This window comes from Vombatus ursinus, unplaced genomic scaffold (assembly GCF_900497805.2).
Source record: "Vombatus ursinus unplaced genomic scaffold, bare-nosed wombat genome assembly UNPS02014773.1, whole genome shotgun sequence".
Taxonomy (NCBI): domain Eukaryota; kingdom Metazoa; phylum Chordata; class Mammalia; order Diprotodontia; family Vombatidae; genus Vombatus; species Vombatus ursinus.
This window is the reverse complement of record NW_020954551.1, coordinates 28,086,514-28,096,734: the sequence shown is the minus strand read 5'-3', so window position 1 is coordinate 28,096,734 and position 10,221 is coordinate 28,086,514. Positions and strand designations below refer to the sequence as shown.

At 43.9% G+C, this 10,221-nt stretch overlaps 1 protein-coding gene across 3 annotated transcripts in view; it reads right to left on the bottom strand.

Annotated features, from left to right (window-relative positions):
- The window catches only part of ITPR1 (inositol 1,4,5-trisphosphate receptor type 1), a 394,249-nt gene extending 389,859 nt beyond the window's left edge, over positions 1–4,390 (bottom strand). For 2 of the 3 annotated variants that reach the window (XM_027863904.1, XM_027863905.1), the window contains exons 1-2: positions 4,183–4,389; positions 3,232–3,301 (exon numbers count right to left, since the gene is read on the bottom strand). The gene's annotated coding sequence lies outside the window, so the exon portion shown is untranslated. Of the gene's footprint in view, positions 1–3,231; positions 3,302–4,182 lie in introns of all 3 variants that reach the window. The other variant, XM_027863906.1, reaches the window with a different exon arrangement.
- Positions 4,391–10,221: the final 5,831 nt, after the last annotated feature.

The following is a 10,221-nucleotide window of genomic DNA, read 5'->3' as shown; positions in this document are numbered from 1 at the left end:
AGAGAGAGAGAGAGAGAGAGAGAGAGAGAGAGAGAGAGAGAGAGAGAGAGAGAGAGAGAGAGTGTGTTTGTTTTTAACAAAATCAAACCAACAGCAATTAACACAACACATTTGCCTTGTGTAGACTCTGCTTAAACCAGGTCTATCCCAGGGCAGTTTGGCCTAGAAAAAGAACTCTAAGCCAAATTTAAATTTTATTTTTTCACTTTTTGTACTCTGGTTTCTTCATAAGCAACCCATTTAAAAAAAAATCACAAATAGATTTCCCATGGGGCTTAAAAAGCCATCTGATAATACTTTCTCAACAATTCTCTGAAAATGGATCATTTGTTTACTGACTTTTTTCTTTAGCTTTGTTCTCCCCCCCCTTTAAATAAGGCAACAGTTCCCAAATCTAACCTACAGATTTTCATCTTTCTTATTCTACTAATTCATTTCCTTATTCTCCTACATTCTGCCTCTGTTTAGGTTCTCAAAGAACAAAGAGAACCATTCTCTTTCAAACAGAATACCAATGTGGAGGATATCTTGTCACTTTTAAAACATATCGCATGAGATCCAGCACAGACGTCAATATAATTCATCTCGGTGCTACAGGATGATAAGCTTCTATCAGAGTTTTATTTTAAAAAAGGGGGGGGGGCTTTAAAGAAAACTCACTACGGCTAGACACACCAGTTGGAACATGCAGAACCTTCCACGGCTGATAAAGGAAAGAAAACCTTGAGAGGCTTTTCTGCTGGATTAACCAAAGGGCAGCCTGTACTTCCAAGATGGAAAAAAAATGTACAATTGGCAACACAGTGTAAGCTTCAAGGTTATGTGAAAAGGCACTAACATCCACATTTACAGCTTAAGCAGTGAATTTATTTTATCAAATTTTTCCTGCTAGTTCTTTCATTTACATTGTACTAAATAAGTACCTTGAGGACTAAGGAATACCTTATTATCTTGGGATCTTCTCCAGGGTCCAAAGCAATGCTTTGCACGTAATAAGGGTTCCATAAATCAGAGTGATAGATTGTTTCAGTTGGAAGGATCCTAAGAAATAATCTAGCCCAGATCCTTTATTTCAAAGATAATTGAAAGTCTAAAAAAAAACAAAAACAAAAACAAAAACAAACGAAAGAGGCAGCTAGGTGGTACAGTGGATAGAGCACTGGCCCTGGAGTCAGGAGGGCCTGAGCTCAAATCCAGCCTCAGACACTTGACATATATATTAGCTGTGTGACCCTGGACAAGTCACTTAACCCCATTGCCTAGTCCAAAAAAACAAAACAAAAAAACAAAGGTAATTGAGCCTCCAAAAGGGACACTGAATTGTTCAAGGTCCTATGGTGAGTTAGAACTGGAACTCACAGTATTTGCAAAATGAATGAATAAATGATGACGTATTCTAGTCTCATGTAAAGCATTTTGCAAACTTGAAAGCACTATAGGATGTTAGCTATTATGATCACTTGCTTTTGTCTGCAAACGCTCAGCAGAAAATGGTATTTCACTTCAAAAGTGGTTCAAAGAATTAAACTGAAACCAGTTATTATATTCTCAGACTTTTAAATCTGTAACTTCATAGTAAAGGACCCATAGTACTTCCTAATAAGACCAATGCTTTATTCCCAAATGAAACATCTCTTCTTGAATAAGGTAGCAACCTGGGCAGACCAAGCAAGCCCTAGTGGTCCACCCCCTAGGTGACAAACTTTGAAATTATCCAAGGTTTTGTGATAATTAATGTTACACTCAATCTGTACAGGATCATAGATTTGTATAGGACAGATCACACAGGCTTAGAAGAGGAAAGAGCTTCAGGGCCATCAGTGAAGCCCCTACCCCATTTGCAGAGGACAATACTGAGATCCAGAGAGTCCACGTAATTTGCCTACATGGGCAACAAGGAGCAGAAGCAGGATGTGAACCTGGGTTCTTGTGACTCCCTACCCAGCATTCTTTTTCACAACCCCAAACAACTTACTTTGATTTCAGAAAGCAAGAAACCATCTCAGAAAATTCTAGTCCCTGAAGAAACCAAAGTTATATGGCTCTTATAAACAGGTCTACCAATAAGGATATGGAGGATATGAGAAAGAATTTGTTGGCATGTTCTCTCCCTATCTCTGACCCAAGCACAGGCATCTGAGAAGCATGGTAGCCAGAGAGGGAGGGCCAGTCTGTGGCTGTGAAGCTGCTCTGCTCAGTACAGAACTAACTGATCAGGAAGGGGATGGAACTCCCAGCTCTAACCTCATTAGCACCACATGAATTAATGGGCCCAGTCTCTCCACAAATACAGATGAATAGAGTACAAATGCTTCCCACTCCTTTAGCACTCCTGAGAATTTTATCAACAGGAAACAAAAGCACTACACCTCTTTAATGAAGTGTCTGATTTTTTTTCTTTTCAAATTAGAAAAGCCCAAAGACTGTAGCCCAGGGAACAGCTAAATATTTAGACTGTTACATGAGTTACCAACACCCGTCCACCCCTTGTGGCCCTGTTTTTTGACCATTTAAGAAGAAAACTTCAGATGGGCAAGCCTACAATTGCATGGACTTATGTACACAACACGAGCCTCCCTCCACTAACGCATCTCAAGCCAGTCTGGAAAAGCTGGCGGGCCTGTGTTTATAGCAGAAACCCTGGCCCCAACTCACATCCCACAGAAGGCACTCCAACAGCATTAACTTATTGAATCCTTTGACATGTGCTTGGATTCAGGCCAAAGGCTGAATGCTGATATTTTCTCCTTCATTTCTAGATTTGACTTAGCTTTTCCATATAAATAAATAAACCAAAATCAGCTGTGATTATTTCATTTACCCAAAGCCAGTCCTTTCTTCCCATCCACTCCTAAACTGACAAGCACATATTCACTTGGTGGAAAGTTATTTTTGAGGCAGTTAATTTTGCTTATATGCTTGGCAGATGAAACACAGTATCTCTTTGAAAATTTAAATCACATGAACACCACCTAACAAGTCTGATTTTCTCTCGTCTTCCCCCATTTAATGCCATTCTATCTTCTTACAGATCTTTGATTTGTCTATTACAATTCTGATTCTGGGTGCCAGAGGAGTGACTGATTCCCTAATGCAACTTAACTACCCCATGCCATGTGTTTGCTCTAAAGAACTGTCAGCAAGGTCCTTTCTCTTCCTCCATCCCAGTCGTGACAGCTTTTAAGGGCAAGGGGGCAGTTAGGAACAATGCTCATTACTGATTTCACTCACCTGTCATTGGCTAAGCCAACAGTATCTACAGCACACCCAAACCGGGGTTCCTGCTCCACTGGGTCAGCGCCTGAGTTTAAAAAAAAAAGGAAGAAAGAAAGAAAAAGGACTCATTACAAGGGCCATAGAATGTCCGTGGTGTCTGTTCACGACACCAAGAACAGTTTATCTAATAGGCGTTAGATCCCTTCGCTCAGGTAACCTCCTACAAACTTGATCAGTCCGTGCCTGCATGATTCGGCTTCACCCTAGATCTAAAACCGGACGGTGATTTCTCTATTCCTGGCACGCACTCCATAAAGGCGACAGATAACACTATACGTCTCGCATCTCTGCAACATCCAAACAGTTCGGGGGTGAAAGTGTTAGCTGATCCCCAAGCACTTGTTTGCTGGAGGAGAAGGGGATGGCATCCTTTGCGATGCTGGGCATCCTCGCCCCGCTCCCCCAACACAAACAGGCTACGTTCCCAAACCTCATCTGTTCGGCCCCCGTTTTCTTCCTTTGCATCTTTTCCACCCCCACCTCCTCACCCCCCGCCCGGGCACCACGCAGACCAGGGCTCGAACACTCGCATGCATTTTTTTTCGAGATTGTTTCCTTGAGGACATACACTCGCTCATTGCCGTGCCCCCTCCCTTTACCCCGTCCACCCCTCCACCCCCGGACCTATTTCCTGCTACTGGTCCCTAGCTCCTAACTTGGGGCTGGGTAAGGCAGCGGGACTGAAGCCGCTATCTGCAAGCTCGTTGCTCTGGAGCGCGGAGGGGGAACCTATACGCAAAAGGAGAGGAAACAGATAATTGACAGGGCATGCCGGCGTGTGCTGGAAGCCCCTAACCCTGCCGAGCCCCGAGCGCCCTGGGAGGGCGGAGCAGAAAAGTTCTGCTCTGTCTCTCCCTCGGTCACTTCCCCGCACGCTTGCCGCTTTGCCCCGGCCCGAGACCGTACCTTGTCGCCCCCAGGAGCGGTGCCTGCTTCGCTTTGGGAGCCGGGCTGGGAGAGCGTTAGCAGCTACTTTGTCGCTCCATGTCCGCGAAGCTGGAGCTCGGTCCCGTTAGGATGGACGCGGACACGCACCCCTGCTGCGTCTCGTCTCGTCTCGTCTCGCCTCGTCTGGTCCCGTCGGGTGCCCAGCTTCGCCTCGCCTTTCTCTCGCTCCCTCCACCTCCCCTCTCCTCCTCCTGCTGCAGCTTCTCCTCCTCCCACTCCTTCTTCTTCTTCTCCTCCGCCACCTCCACCACCTCCTCCTCCTCCTCCCACCCCAGTGAGTTTCAGGAAACGGCTCAGCAGAACATCCACATGGTTACTGCACTTGGGCTCCGCTTCGCCGCGGCTTATATACCCCTCGTGGCTCCCTGGGCAATGTAGTCCGAGTCAAGGGTCTCGCAGGCGCCTCCGGCGGCGAGACAGGACTACAATTCCCAGAATGCCCTGGGCTTCTCGGGCTGAAGTTCCAAATTGTCTCTCTGGCTTTGGGACAGCTGGGGAGCCGGGAGTGCTGGGGGAGCAAGAGCAGTGGGAGTTTTCTAGGTTGTCGGGGTCAGAGGGACAGGGTCGTTTTGTGTCGTCGCCGAGGAACAGGACAGTTTCCTGGGACTGCACTGGCCGGCTGGGCTGGGAGCCTTCGGGTCCGAGGCGCGGAATGCCTCTAATCCCCTGGGGCACCCCCACCCCAGACCCTCGAAGGGTTGCCGATTTGCAGCCTCTTGGCCCAGATTAAACTTATATTTTAGGAAGTTTTTGCTTTGTTTCATTTTAACAGACTGTCAGCTCCAGTTTGAGCCAATGCGCCTTGGCCAAGAATTTCAAAAATCCACACAACGCACGAAAATGCCTGTGCTGTTGCTCCCCCCATTAGAATGCACGCTTCTCGGGGACAGAGACCGGGGGGGGTTTGTTGGGATTGTCTGCTGGGTTAGTTGGTTTTGTGAGGGTTAATTTTGCTTTTTTCTGTATCTCCAGCGCTTAGCACGGAGTAATCAGCACTTAATAATTGCTGGCTGACTGCTCCGGGTGAAGGATGAAGACCCGAGGTTGCTTCCAAATCCCCCCAGCCCTGAAATGGCATGCCAGAGATGAGACTTGCATGCATGAGAGGCTGAGGGGATCATCCGAGAGGGTCCGCACAGGGTGGACCTCGCTGTAGGGGCGCATGGGGTACCGGGAACACACTAGCGAGTCCTTGGGGAACACTCGCCTTCTACCTAGGGGCGGGAGGTAAATAAACTCTGTTATCTGGGGGTTGACCAATTAACCTTACGATTTGTCAATGAAGAGATTTGGAAGCAAATGCACGCGCGTGCACACACGCTCGCATCCCAAACAAACCCAAAACCATCGAGGGCGAGATCCAGCCCTGAAACTACTTTAACTCACATCGTAGTGAAGTCTTTGACAAAGCAGCAGATAGGAGGACAGGAGCTCGGAGCCAAAGAACTGATCTGCACTTCCCGGCTTAGTTCCTGCCCCTCTTCAAGGCTTCTGAGCAAGGGGCTGTAAACTGGAGGCTTGCGGTTTTGGCTTTCGGCAGGGCTAACTGTTAAAGCACACATTTGTTTTGTTTTCAAAGCAGGCCATTCTGCCCCTAGGTGATAGCACACCCGAAAGGTGCCCTCGGCCAATCAATCAACCAACAAGTATCTATTAAGTTCCTATTATGTGCTAGGCTCTGTGAGATGCAAGGACAAAAACGAAATATCCCTTGCCTTCAAGCAGCTAACATTCTGTGGGCAAGGCAATACATATATAGCTACAAAATACCGTATCTCAAAAGTGTTATTGCATCTTCAAGCCACTAAAGCTTAAAACTGAACTAAGACTTTTGAGACATGCAGTACAGTAAATAGAAAACAAGACAAGACAATTTGGAATGAGGCATTCATTAACATGGAGGGCAGGGCAGGGCAAGGACTGAGAAAAGCTTCCTGTTAAAGGTGGCACTTGAACTGAGCTTTGAAAGAAATGAGATTTTAAGAAGCCGTGTGTGGTAGTATATCCCAGACATGAGGAATAAGCAGCCAGTATACAAGAACAGAGAGAGGGGACAAGGCAATGTGTGAGGGACAGCAGGAAGTCCAATTTGGCTACATGATAGAGCATGATGGGGAATAAAAAAGAAGAAGACTGGACAGGTAAATTGGAACTAGGTTGTGAAAGACTAAATGTCAAATAGAGGAAGGCTTTAAATGCCATAGGAGGATGATATATTGAGCCTTGGATATCTGGTAAATCCATCCAGGCTATACCAGCTTGGTGGGCTTGGTCAAGTCATTTTCTCACTGCCTTAGATTAATCAGGGGAAAAACAACAGAAATTTACTCATGTTGAATCATCACTAGGGCTTCAATAGAAATCACTGTGGTTTTAGCCAACACTGAGTTGCTCTTTGTTGTTATTGAATTTGTCTGACTCTTCATGGTCCCATGGACCATACCATCCATGGGGTTTTCTTGGAAAAGTTACTGAAGTGTCATTTCCTTCTTCAGTAGATCAAGGCAAACCACTTAATAGTGACTTGTCTAAGATCACACAGCTAGGAAGTGTGAGGCTAAATTTGAACTCAAGTCTTCCCAACTCCAGGCCCAGTGCTCTACCCACTGAGTCATCTAGCTGCCTCTATGATCTCAACAGCACTGCAAATACAAACAGAAGACTAGGTGGAAGGAAAAGCAGCATCACTGACTGACTGACTGTACATTTTATTCATCACTTTTGTAAAAAGTATCTGGTAGCCGACATTATCATAGAAAAGATTGTAAAGTCTACCAAGTTTGTCTTCATGTTCCTTTCCTTTTTTATCTTCATTCCCTCCATCTTTTTGAAACTACCTTCACTCTTTCAACTTTCCCCCTATTTCCCAGTGCTTCTGTGCTCCCCTCAGCTACCAGCCTCCTCTTACACCCCCAGATCACCTCTTCACTGCATCCCAAATTAATTCAACAAAAATTTATTAAACACCTATCACATGCACATCATGATTTTAGATATTTGCCCTCCTTGGCAGTTCCCAGAGCTTCAACTTACCTCATCTCTCTCTTCCCTAGCATCACTTTACCAGGTGGGAATTTACCTGTCTCACTACCTAAGGGCTAGCTTCTCTGGTTTTTTTTCATGTTGGTCAATGGTAGCCCACAATAAGAGTTTCATGCATCATTCTTTCAGATAACTAATTTGCATTTTAATAAGGGTTTGGGAGACAAACATTAACCCAAACAAATTACTCCGGGTGGAATTTCAGGCAAGTGGCAGGCTGGTGGAGGAAATTTCAGGGGTGAGAGATCTTTCCACTATGCCACGTTTGTTTCCCTAAGGCCAGAGAACTCAGATCAATTATGATGACAAATCATTCTAGAGAACAGAACATAGGCTCAGATATTTAGAGTTGAAAGAGACCTCAAAGGCCATCTAGTACAACCCCCTCAATTTACAGATGACACAACTGAGGCTCAGAGAGGTCAAACAACTTGCCCAAGGCCACATAGGTCTTCAGTGCCTTTGATATTTCCATGATTAGTCAAAGCTGATGTCTGCTTGAAAATTTTGTGTTGTCTTTGACTAATCCTTTTCCTTCAACAGGCATATCCCACTGGTTATCAATAAGTAAGCATTTATTAAGCACCTACTATATGCCAGGTACTGTGCTAGGCAATGAGAATCAAAAGACAAAAAGGAAACAGTTTGCTCTTAAATTTCCATTCTGCTGGTGTTTACCAGTACACCTATCACATACGGTATTTATTGTCTGAGCAATCTTGGAAAGTACTTTTTCTCCCTGGACCTCAGTTTCTTCCTCTGTAAAATCAAAATGATACATTCTTAATATATGCATGTATTTGCTTATATCTACTTATACATATATACATATATGTAGACGTGCAACATATATACTTACATACAAGTATAGGGGATAGGGACTGGACCTGTAATTTCCTTAGTATTTTATTGCTGAATTGAATACAAGAAGGTGAAATCAAAGTGCTCTGGGATGTTGTTATTTGTCTTTCCTTTTCACACAGGACCAATGACATCCTGAGGTGATATCTTGACTTGTGCATGAATTGGATTCAAGTGAGGCAGACTTGTACAAAGTCATCGGCCTCACTCTCTTCCAGAGTCATCAAAGTCCAGTGGCAAGACAAAAGTTAAGACAACTGGCGATAGCCTGGGAAATATCTCATTTGGTCCTCACAACAGCCCTAGGAAATAGATACTGTTATCATCTCCATTTTACAGATAAGGAAACCGAGGTACACAAAGGTTCAGTAACTGACCCACCATCACACAACTAGTAAGTTTCTGAGGTTGGATTTGAAGATATCCAGCACTCTATCCACTGCTCTACCTAGCATCCTCATGTTAGCTATATAAATTCAACCAACAATATGTTGACAAGGCTGTACCATGTGGATTTGTTTATAGTAATAGAGGAGTTTGTGATGGCAATTCATGTTCTGGTCATTGCTCCAGAAATTATAGTAGGTTTATTTATAAGAAGCTCAGAATGAATGATCAATGTGGATTATGCAAAAAAATGGTAAAAACTACAGTATCTCAAATCTGCTTTAATCACCACCTTGGTTAAAAACCAACAGTGCTTTTCTGTTGCCCACTGGATCAAATCTAAACTCTCCTATTTGACTTTCCAAGTCCTCCATAATCTGACCCTGTCTCATGTTGGGACTTACCCTGAGTCAGGAAGACCCAGGTTTAAACCCTCTTCAATCCCACTGGTCATTTCACCTTGGACAAGTCATTTAACTCCTGAGCCTAAGTTTCCTCATCTTTAAATAGGGATAGGAATAGTACCCATCTCACAAGTAGAGCAATAATGTCCATACGTTTGTAACGTACTTTGAAAACCTTCAGGAGTTGTATAAATGTCAGCTAGTAGTAGTGGCAATAATAATATTTAAGTCATGCTTATTACTACCTCTTTGCCTTTGATAATTTGTTTTTCAGAGAGGACTAGCACTCCTGGTGTGAGGGCTTGCTCATCCACCTTTGGTGTCCACCTTCACCGAACTCTCACCTGTGGCTCCAAGAAGCTGTATCATGTGCAGGGACCCTAGACTAGTCAAAAGCCATCTCGGAAGATGGGCTAAACCAGGTAACCAACAGGCCTCAAACACTTTGAGGAGTTAGGAGATGTCTATCCCAAGAATGTGGAGACTTACCCAGGTGGAACGTGCAGATGAGAACAATTTGTTCCAACGGTCGTGAAGGCAGCTGAAGCAACACTGTGGAGCTCTTAGAGTTTGGTCAGACATCGAAGACACCAACGTCATCCACTTCTGTGTGATGGCTGAAAGGGAAAAGGTTGTTTCTGACTGGGGAGATCAAGGAAGATTTCCTGGAGGAACTGAACTCCATTTCTATCGCTTTGCATTAGCAAGGCCCTCATGCCCATAATGTTCTTCTTCACCTCCAATCCATAGAATCTCTCTTTTCCTTCTATACTCAGCATCAACTTCTATAGCTTTTCCCGATCCTCCAAAGTGCTAATGCCATCCTTTCCCAACTACCTTGTGTTTATCCTCTTTATGTGTGATAGATAGATGACTGATCAATTGATAGATGGTAGAGAGATGATAGGGATATATAGATGATAGAGTGTTCCAAAAGTCTTAGTGTGGATTTAAGCTTTAATATATAACATACATATAATCTAAATATATACAATGTACATACATAAATATAATATATCTATACATATCTATTATATATGTGTATCTCCCTGGTTTAAAATGTTAGCTCCTTGAGAATGGCAGAAGGAGGTATTGTTTTATTGTTTGGATTTGTCTAGCACACTGGGCCAGGCATATAATAGGTACTTAAAATATTTGTTGTTTGTTGCATTAATTGATTGTTTAATTAATCCAATTAAATATACATATATATGTACAAAATATGTACAACATAAGGTCATTGGGGAGGGAACCAGCAATTATTGGGGGGGGAGTACCTGTAAGAAAGAGTCTCCTGTAGAGA